The sequence below is a fragment of the Rhinopithecus bieti genome, unplaced genomic scaffold, assembly GCF_001698545.2.
Source record: "Rhinopithecus bieti isolate Rb0 unplaced genomic scaffold, ASM169854v2 scaffold_32012, whole genome shotgun sequence".
NCBI classification, from domain to species: domain Eukaryota; kingdom Metazoa; phylum Chordata; class Mammalia; order Primates; family Cercopithecidae; genus Rhinopithecus; species Rhinopithecus bieti.
Genome location: NW_016814432.1, coordinates 3,638,092 through 3,648,785, shown reverse-complemented (window position 1 = coordinate 3,648,785; position 10,694 = coordinate 3,638,092). Strand labels below are relative to the sequence as shown.

General features: G+C 47.3%; 1 long non-coding RNA gene across 3 annotated transcripts; it reads right to left on the bottom strand.

Moving 5' to 3' along the window:
• Positions 1–1,903: 1,903 nt before the first annotated feature.
• On the bottom strand, positions 1,904–3,388 carry LOC108514258 (uncharacterized). Of its 3 annotated transcripts, none has more exons than XR_001881175.1 (4): positions 3,108–3,388; positions 2,458–2,634; positions 2,215–2,320; positions 1,904–2,066 (listed from the first exon to the last, which is right to left on the bottom strand). It is a non-coding gene; the product is annotated as an uncharacterized LOC108514258 (long non-coding RNA). The 3 variants fall into 3 exon arrangements; XR_001881176.1 differs by having other exon boundaries at positions 1,904–2,028; XR_001881177.1 differs by having other exon boundaries at positions 2,543–2,634.
• Between the last annotated feature and the right edge of the window lie 7,306 nt (positions 3,389–10,694).

The window sequence follows — 10,694 nt, the reverse complement described above, 5'->3', positions numbered from 1 at the left end:
CTGTGGGAACTTCCTCTTGTCTCCACGCCCGTGTCGCTGCTCCATCAGAGCCCCCTTAGGCATGCTCAACACACTTTATCCGCGGACGCCTGAGCACTCAGGAGCATACTGAAACTTGCAGCAAGAAGGTCACCCCCACTGTCCAAGAATCAAAAGGAAATAGACTGGAGGCTTTGCTTTCGACACCATGGAGTCTTAGACTTCTCAGTCCTGCCTGGGCCCCAGCTCTGGTTCTCTCCAACATGACACCATCTGCTCAAGCCCTGCTGGAATCCTGTGCTAGAAGAGCACTTCACTTTACAGCCTTAAAGCTTCTCTCTGGGCTTCCGGGTTTCCATCCTGGCCCGAACCACTTCTCTGTAACTCACTAGCTGGGTCTACCCTGCAACAAACCTCAGCTCCCTCTCCTACCAGCCAACAGGACCTGGATCTTATCACACGGAGTCCCCCTGGATGACCCAGCACTGTGATCCAGTAGCCTCATTGCTCCGTTTCCCACCCCACGCTCACCCTCCACGCCCGACAGAAGGGGAAAGAGTGCCTTCTCCAGACTTAAGGAGCTCACACCCGAGTTCCTGTGCCCACTCCGATGGGCCCCATTAGGCACTCGCTATTTTTCTAAGTAGAGATAAGTAAGCACCACAGTGAATAGTCACATCCTCTCTTACTCAGAGACCAAACTCCCAGGCACTCAGGTGTCCCTAGAGACCTGCTCCAGCGTCTCCACATCCCTACCCCCACCAACCTCACAGTCGCTCATTCATTCACCACTGCCACTTGTTCTGGGACTCTCATCTGTCACCTGTGCTGTGCCCCACGGCTCCAGACATTCTGATGGTGGTGATGAGAATGGTTGTCTCCGTTCTCACACGGGAAGCCCCACCTTCTACCTCCAAAAGCATATCGGGCCCAGGCACATGAGCCACCAGATCCAGAGAGAAGGAGACAGCAGAAGCTGCCCCAAATCCAGTTCTAGTCATTCAACCACAGATGCAGAGTAAAATGCATCCCTCCTTCTCAGACCTTCTCAGACCCTTGACTTCCCAGGAGATATCTGATACGCTTAGAAACCATTTGAATAAGACTTTCCTGGTGTACGTCCATTCCTAGAATCTTAGCGCTGGAAACATCTCTGGGATCCTTTGATTTATCTTATCATTTTTACAGGGTAGAAGCTAAAGCCCAAAGGATTTGCCCAAAGCCAGTCAACTTGTACTGAAATGACAGGGGCCGGTACACACCAAATGCTGTGCTCTGCATGATCTCCCCAGGGTGCCACATAGGGTGGTTGGACAGTAAGGTCTTTGCCCTTCCTCCTACTGAGAGGTGGGGACAATTCCCTGCCCCCTTTAAAGCGGAGTTGGCTTGTGGCTCCTCTGACTAGTAGAATATGGTGGTGGAAATGATGCTGCATCCTACTGTGAGGTCATAAAGAGCCACACAGTTGCTCGTTGGAACCCTCACTCTTAGATCCCTGAGCCACCATATAAGAAGTCCAGCCACCCTGAGGCTGTGGACTGCGGCTGCACTCCAGTCTTTAAGCCCGGCTGTGATCGGGTGTCTCACTTTCTACACCCCACCCTCAGCATCAGATATGTGAGTCTCAGACCACCCAGGCTGGCCAGTCTGCCCACTGAACACCACCAAGTGATGCCAGGCAATTCCACGCAGAGAAGAACTGCCTGGCTGAGCCCTGCCTGAAATCCAGACCCACAAAGTCATGAACTGTATATATAAAAGACTGTTATTTTAAGCCACTAGGTTTTGGAATAATTTGTTGTGCAGCAGTGAAAAGCTAGAACACTGCCTGACCTCTTATACTAGCTTGCTAGGACTGTCATAACAAAATATTGCAGACAGGATGGTCAAACAGAACTTTATTTCTCACCACTCTGGGGCTGGAAGTCCAAGATTTCGGTGTCTATGGGATTGGTTTCTCCTGAGGTTTCTCTCTGGCTTGTAAGTGGTGTCTTCTCCGTGTGTCCTCACATCCCCTCCCTATGTGTGTCTGTATCCTCATCTCCTCTTCTGATAATGACACCAGTCGGGTGGGATTAGGACTCACTCTAAAGATTACATTTTTACTCCTTTACTCCTGTAAAGACCCTGTCTCCAAATAGAGTTACATTCTGAGGTACCAGGGCTTAAAACCTCAACATACAAACTTCAGGGGACATAATTCAAACCATCGTACCTCCTTAAAGGGAGACTGACCTGTCAGTAACTCACATTCCCCAAGTACCGAGTTCTCACTGCTTTAGCAGGAACACCGACTCACAGCATGTTCTTGCCGAGACACTGGATAATCGTATGTACCAAACTGAAATTGAAATACCATACAGGGACAAGAATGAAAGTTATGATGCTGTGAATTCTTCTCTCATGCACAATGGAAATACCAGTGCCCACCTCCCATGATCACGAGAATAAGAAAAGCGCCAGGTGTGTGATGACAACCTGCCAAGGAGGCTGGAGTCCTAGGTCACGCCTGTGCATGTCACCCTGGGGCCCCTTCTTCAGGGTGCTGGGGGGAGGGCCAAACCTGCCAGAGATTTTCAGGCACCAACACAGATGGCTCTCCTGTGAGCCTGGCTCCCGCGGTCAGGCTGTCAGGTGAGGCATGAGTCCCACCTGCTGAAAAGAGGGACAAATAGGACGCTCAGTGTTCCATTAAGGATCTCGCATTTCACTCAGCTCTGCAAGCTCCTGTCATGAATGATATGTGTGATGCTGGACCAGCCAGGCAGGGTCAGGGTGGGCAGCAGGTGAGCCCAGAGCCAGGCCGACTTTCCCCTCTGCAGAGCCCAGAGCCAGGCCCCAGCCCCGCCAGCCTGACAGCAAAGTGCTCTTGGCAAGCAGAGGCCGTGTCTGGTTTATGTAGAGCAAGAAAACCACTGGCAAGCGGCTCTCTTGGCCAGGGCTGTGGGACACAGCCCAGGCCTGGATTGCAGGGGTGTCTGGTACAGGCCAGCGGGGGGCTCTGCGGCATCCTGCAGGGAGAGTGCCTGTCCTGGGAGGCGAAGCTCAGTTTGCAGCCACAGAGCTGAATCCTTTATCTGGGAAAGCTCTTTTCCCTCTGTCAGGCCACCTCACAGCATCCTCCTTACCACGTGGTTGTTTTCAATATACAGGCTTCCCCAGGTGTCCCCTTCGTGTCTGCGCTTCAAGTTCTCCTGTGTCTGAGTTCTGCTACCAAGTTCTTCAAAAAGGGAACTCACAGGCTCTCCCCTCTGCTCCATCTGCCAGGCCCTGGTCTCAGATCCTGCCGGTCCGAGCTGGGTGCCTGTGAGATTGTGCCTTACTCGCTGTTCCTGCCTCTGAAACCTTCTTATGTGAGATGGGCTGCTCTTCCCGAGGCCGGCAGCCCTGCAGCAACTCCATAGGCACAGGACAGGCATCCTTGGGTGTGACTGGGGGAGTCTGGGTCACAATGTGTGCTTTATCACTGGAGAGAGTCAGAGACCCAGGCCAAGGGACAAATGCACTTAACCCCCTCAAAACTGCTGTCTTTAATGCGTGAGGTTATTTTCCTCCACCAGAGACTCTATCTCGGAAGCAGAAAGTCATTTGTGAACAAAGACCCGGGACCAAGCCGACTCATATTACTAGCGGGAAACAGCCGCGCCAGCAGCTCACGCCTGCATCCTCCTCTCCCGCTGTCTCACTGGACCCTTGAAGTTACCTGGGACTTCAGCAGAGCAGAGCAGAGCCTCATCTTACAGAGGTCAAGTGTCCCGCTGCTGCAGGGCCTTCAACCTGGGTGGGACGTGGCCAGGGTGAGGAGACAGCGGGATGTGGGCACATAGCCCACTACTCTTTCCCAGACATCGGCCATCTGGGGCCAGTGGGTCACACGAGCCTCTCAGCCCACAACACAGCAGCCATGTCTCATGCTCCCTCACCATGCGAGTCTGCCCACCCCAGATGCTCCCTCCAGCCCAAAGTGTTCACAGCACAACATGACTCAGCTTCAGCGGGAGGCAGGGATTCGGGGCAAACACAGGGATGTGTTCATGGCACGACCCAAGCCACCTGTCCATCACCTGTGCCCACTGTCAGTTTATCAACAGCTCCATATTCACCCATTCATTGCCTACCTACAAAACATAGCTGGCCTACTAAGTGTGCTTCTTTTGCCAGTTGGCAGTGCTCAGCTTTGGCAGTAGAGGGCATTAGAGAAACATTATAGGAGGAAGAGGCTTTCCATGCTGGTTCCAGCGGGTCCTCTTGCCAGGCTCCTGCAGCCGGCAATCCCCAGTGGCCAGGAGCTCCCTTCCAGACCCCCACCTTGGGTTCAGGCCTTTGGCAAGATGCCTCCTGGTGAACACCTTTCCCCTGATACTGGGGGGAGATTTCTAGCAAGTTCTGAAGGACAGATTTACAGAAAGTCCTCCCACACAGTACCAGAGCAGCTTCTCTGCCATTCAGGGAGCCATGACCATGTCTGATTAGGTCTTTCTAACTAGGTCTGGAGCTCAGGTTGGGAAATAGGAGCCCTTTCTTGGGAAATGTATCTCAGCCCAGGGGGGCTGGCCACTCCTTATATATGCTATTTCTTTAATCTTGAGTCTACTTCTAACCAGCCAATCCTTCAGGACTCCAGTCCCGTTATGTTCATAATTCTTTTTGTTGTTGTTGTTGTTGTTTTCTATTTTGAGATGGAGTCTCGCTTTGTTACCCAGACTGGAGTGCAATGGCACGATCTTGGCTCACTGAAGCTTCCACCTCCCAGGTTCCAGTGATTCTCCTGCCTCTGCCTCCTGCTGGGATTACAGGCACACACCACCTTGCCTGGCTAATTTTTTTTTTTTTTTTTTTTTTTGTATTTTAGTAGAGACGGGGTTTCACCATGTTGGCCAGGCTGGTCTCAAACTCCTGACCTCTGGTGATCTGCCCGCCTCGGCCTCCCAAAGTGCTGGGATTACAGACATGAGCCACCATGCCCGACTAATAATTCTTTATATTAAACTTTCTCTGTTCATATTTCCCTGTTGGGCCCTGGCTGATGCACTGACCAAGTAACTCCCTTTTTCCCTCTGAAAAGCAGTGTGGGTTTCCTAGATTCCAAGAAGGGAGACCAAGTCTTTGACGGAGGCAGAAATCATGCCACACTAGGGATAACTGGCTGGAATCGAGGGCAGCTGGAGGACATTTTAGCAGATGTGAGCCACTGCCTTCAAGTTCCAGGGAAGTTGGCTTCGGAAACAGACTTGGCCTTGTTCTGTTGGATTCAGAAGTCAGATAGAGAGAGAGCCAGGAGGCCAAAGCTATGGGGGAGGGGCCAGATTCCAACTCCACATACGTGAGGCCCTTCTCATCATTCTAGCTGTTTGAGCATGAAACACATGGCTTCAGCCAGGCCCGACCCTGCTCCAGCACACATGCCTGAGGAGAGAGGTACAGGCTGGACAATTGCCTTCAGAGGATGATATGGAGGGTTTGGGGTACAATGAAGAGGATTTCTAAGAATCAATTATGCTGAGAAATTTTAACAAATAAAACATAAGGCAGAGCATTACAATGATAAAACAATAAGAAAATGCTAAATAGTAACAGTAGACATATCTAACCTAATATCTTGGTCTCCATGTCATTCTAATAATGACATGTATTTGGCCAATGGATTAATAAAGTTGTTATTAAAAGTTTCTCTCCAGCTTTTGCTATCTTGGTATAATATATCTAGCAGGATAAAAATAATCTATCAATAATCACATGGTTATTATGCTGGTGCTCAAAATATACTGAACTGTATGAGTGAAATAATATTTTCAACTAAGGTAAGCATAGTATTGCCTGAATTTATATATTATATAGATCTACAATTTAATTTTCCATTTGTTCATAAAATCTCATTTGCTGTTTTTTATCTTAGGAACTCAAGGGCTGTTTAACTTAGACATTTATGATGTACTAAAGTTATTGTAAGGCTATTTAAATAGTTAAGCATTAAGTGCACATGAATTTACAGTTCTATAAATGTCCTCTTGAACTATGTAAGATACAGCACTCTTAGAAGCCCAGCTGAAAAACCCAAACCCAGTTTCACACTGCCAAATAATTCCTTTTCAATCAGGAAGCAATGTTTTTATCTTCACAGATTTAAGTTCATGAGCTTGACCAGGACACATAAAGAGTCTGATTAATCAATCTGGTAACTTAGCAAATATCTATTCCTTGTCTGAGGCTAGGCACTCTGAATACAGCAGTGAGAAAGACAAACACAGCCCCTGCCCTCATGGGGTGAAAACATGATTATTCATCTCATAAGTGATACATAGGCTGAAAGTTCACAGGGGTAACTGGAGCTAAGGCTGGGATGGGGGAGGGCATGTCAGGCACAGCTGCCATGGAGAAAGAACATGTCCTTAAGAACATGAGCCCTAAAGGTTGGAGTGAAAGAGGCGAGGGGGATGTTTGCAGGGGGTAGGGTTGTTGCAGGTGGAGGAAACCTCACGTCTCACCATGTGAGAACACAGCCCTTCAGACCTGGCAGCAAGAGGCCAGGGAAGGTGGCGGGGACAGGAATGCAGTGCAGATGCACTTTACTCTTTACTTCCATTTATCTTTATCCTATGCATCTTTATTCCTTATCTGAGCACCCATCAAAGTATGCGTGTGTGTGTGTTTATTGGGTCTAGATGTAAGAAGTCTTCCTTACAATTGACATGAGTCAAAAACTGTGAAAAATATGGCTTTCTCCTGAGTGAACTGGGAAACTATCGAAGGTTTTTGAGCCACAATGCTGACCAGATTGCATTTTAAAACTTCTACCACGGGGCCGCCTGCGGTGGCTCACACCTGGAATCCTACCATTTTGGGAGGCCCAGGCGGGGGGATCACCTGAGGTCAGGAGTTCAAGACCAGCCTGGTCAACATGGTGAAACCCTGTCTCTACCAAAAAAAAATTAAAATTAGCCGGGTGTGATGGTGGGCACCTGTAGTCTCAGCTACTCGGGGGGCTGAGGCAGGAGAATTGCTTGAACCCAGGAGGCAGAAGTTGCAGTGAGTCAAAATCATGCCACTGCACTGAAGCCTGGGTGACAGAGCAAGACTATTTCTAAAAAAAAAAAAAAAAAAAATGTTCTCCTCTGGCGGCAGAGAAGAGAAGGGACTGACAGGGAATGAGACTGGAAGCCGGGGAAACGGCTGCAGTGGAGAGAGCTGGTGCTGTCCCGCATCTGGGTGGTGCCAGTGAGGGTGAAGGACAAGTGGATAAGTGTGAAAACTATGCAGGAAAGAGAAACACCAAGATTTGGCAGTGAATTGAATATGTGAAGTTAGGTGACGGGAGGAGACCGGAGTCAGACTCCTAGGAAGCTGGCCTGACCATGGCTTGTACACTGGGGACGCTTTCTACAAAAGGGCATCGTGGGCAGGAAACAGGTTTGGGAGATGCCAAGTGTGAAGTCCTGCAAGCTGTCAATCTGGAGATGTTGAGCAAGTTGTTGGATACGTAGTCTGGAGCTTGGAGAGACGGACAGGATTGGAACGAGGTTTACTCAGCAGGTAATTCCCGAGCCGTACCTTTTGCCAGATGCTGCACCTTATGTTCTAGACCTCCGTTAGTAAACGAACAGGTGCTAACACTGCCACCTGGAACCTAGAGCAGCTGCCATTTAAATGGATCGGAGGCACAGGGATGGATCCTTACCTAGGGTGAGTGTTTTCAGTATATTGAAATGGGCTGCTACACCCATGACTGAAATAAGAGAATACTCAGTAGAAGGAGACTGAGACATGGAAAAACCAGCAGCATGTTCCATCCTAAGAGCCAAGGAAACAAAGCATTGCCAAGAGGTCGATGCAAATATCAAATTGAAATGGCAGATGTCGCCCATGTGATGGAGGCACTAACATTTTTCTCTCCTGCTTCCCAGATATGCTCTGAGGATGAGTAAGGGAAGAAATATTAAAGCCCTATAAATTTCAGGATAGAAATTACACATAAAACAGTTTTCGTTATCTTTATTATCATCATTATAACGGTAATATCAAAGGTCGATGCCGGAAACCACAACTGTAAAAAGTTAAAGTGCCACCATCCATGATGACTTTTCTTTCAGACATTAGAAACAGAACAGGGGGCTATATGAAAAAATAAAACATGATGAAATTGTAAAAAGAGAAAACAGAAAAATAAATCAGATTCCTATTTCCTGACATTCCCAGTAAACGGTAGCTATTTATTTGTTGATGTGTTTATTTATTTACTATTCCCCATATGAAGACGCGTAGAATACAGTTAGTGCTTTTCTGATATTGAATAGTCTCACAAATCAAAGAACTCTCCCTCTCTTGATGGCTAAGTCTCATGAACACAGAGAAGCTATCAGAGAGCTTCACACCAGAGAAATTAACTCAGAGCTTTGACTCCCGAGAGGCTGCACTGCCAGACAGAATCCTACATCTTTAGGATGAAACCTAAGCAGTATAATCCCGTGAGATGAGGTAGAAATGTAAAGTGTAATGATTGTCATTGTGGTTATTACTGATCTCTGTGATAACTGGAGGACACTCAGGACAGATGGCAGCTAACTGCAATACGGGACCCTGGACTGCATCTTGCAACAGAAAAAAAGGACATTAATAGAAAACTAACTAAGGTCTGTACTTTCGTTCATATTGGACTAATGTTAATTTCCTGATTTTGACCATTGTCATACAAATGTGTCAGATGCTAACATTAAGGGAAGCTGGATGAGGCATATACCGAACAGGAATTCTCTCTGCTTTACCTCACATCCATGACATGAGTCTAAGGCTTCAATATACTTTGATGCTTCAATTGGCGTTGGCTTTTTTTTCAAGTTTTTTTGCACCTCCGCATACCAAATCACCTCATTTGGACCCACTCTACTAGTAGGTCTGGACTCCACACACCAGCTGGTAACAACAAGTGGAACAGTGTCACTGGCTCCTAAAATCATGCATCTTTTCACATTGTATTGTTTTCAATTTACTGCCTATTACTCCAAGAAATATTTTTGTATACTTGTTTTTAAAAATACTCTCTGCACTTAGTCACTTTCTTCGTACCAATCTGCAAATGGTCCAGTTTAGTGTATAAACCATCTCAACTGAGGAAGATTTTGTCAGCGCTCATACCCACACATGTAACACCCATCTCCCTGTGCTACTAATTCGCCTGGCAAAAACATGTTATCGAAACAATGCATGTGTGCAAAACATTGAAATTGCCTCTTTTTGTGGTGGTATCATAAACAATGAAATCTGACTGTATCATCAGGAAACACTTGCTCTCCTGTCTCAGCTCACGTTATTATTTGTAAATGCACTAAGTGTTGTAAATGGAAGAGTTTGCCAAAATCAGCAAAGTCCATTTAAAGAATAATAATTAAAAAAAAAAAAAAAAAAAAAAAAAAAGCCTGGATATTTGGCTCTGAAAAACCTTCTCTGGCCAGATCCTTAAGTCTTTTTTCCTGCTCAGGACTTGCATGAAAACCACAAGAGGATCTGTATTGAAGCCTGTGGGCTGGGAATCCCAGTGGCTGCAGCACCAGACGGACCAGCGGAGACCCTCAGCAACAGGGAAGCCCCTTTATCTAACCTCTTCTAATGTAAACGCATTTCGTCAGTGCATAATGCACTTTGACATCTCACTTAGATACAGAAAAATGAATTCCATGGAGGGAAGCATTATCTAGAATAACCTTGATTTAACAAGAATGATTTCATTGAGCAAGCATTGACCCATCCATCTGAAGAACAATGTGCTCAAAGAAACCACTAATCAAGGACTGCTCCAGTCAAAACACTAACGAAGTAAGAAAGCAGCCTGCTGGTTTGGGACTGGGAGAGTGCAGAGCACTAAGACCATGCTGCCTGCCAAGAGGCCGTGCCTCACATTCGAATCCCAGCAGTGCTGCCGGAGGTGGCACTGATGGATCCGCATGTCCAAGCCAGAACTGAAGACACCTCTGGGGAGGATAGCAAGTGATTTGCATGCCGGAACATGTGGTTTTCTTTACAAGGCTTTCCACCTCTGCATTCTCCATTTTCTACTTAGCAGAAAGTGTGCACGCTACATGTTTTACAGGGCATATGGGATGGCCTAATCCTGTCCAGTCACCAAAAACATGTAGTTTATTTTTCCCTGCAAGACTGTCTTGAACAGCATGGCATCCCTCCATGTTCAGGCAAAGCACTGAAGAATGAAGCTGGGGGGAGCAAGGAGGCACCAGTGAAGCAAGTGTTGCAAACTGCATGATGGAATTCTGCTTAAGCAAAATGGAGAAGCCATTAAAGCTAATAATTCATGCTGGGATCCCTGAAAGGATTCATTTAGTTCTGTTAGCTACATAAAGATAGTCCCCCCAGAGCACAAATGTGTAGCATTTGTTTTTGTTTTGTTTTGTTTGTGTTTTTTTAAATGGAGATGGGATCTTGAGCTTCCAGCACCTTCTTTTTTAATGTACATATCTCCCTCAGGCCCCACCAGCTAAAATTATATAGAATGGAATGGGACTCAAGACCAGTACCCTTGTATTAGAGGAGGAACCCCTCCATGAGTCCTGTCTCTCGAACCCCAAATCTGACCCATGAACTGGTCCCGTAACTCTATCTTCTACATGGCACCGAAGGCAGCCAGCACTTGCCAGTTCCACCGCTGTGCCCTGGGCTGACCACCCCGCTCTTCTCTCACCTGGGTGCTACACGGGCTTCCTAATTGG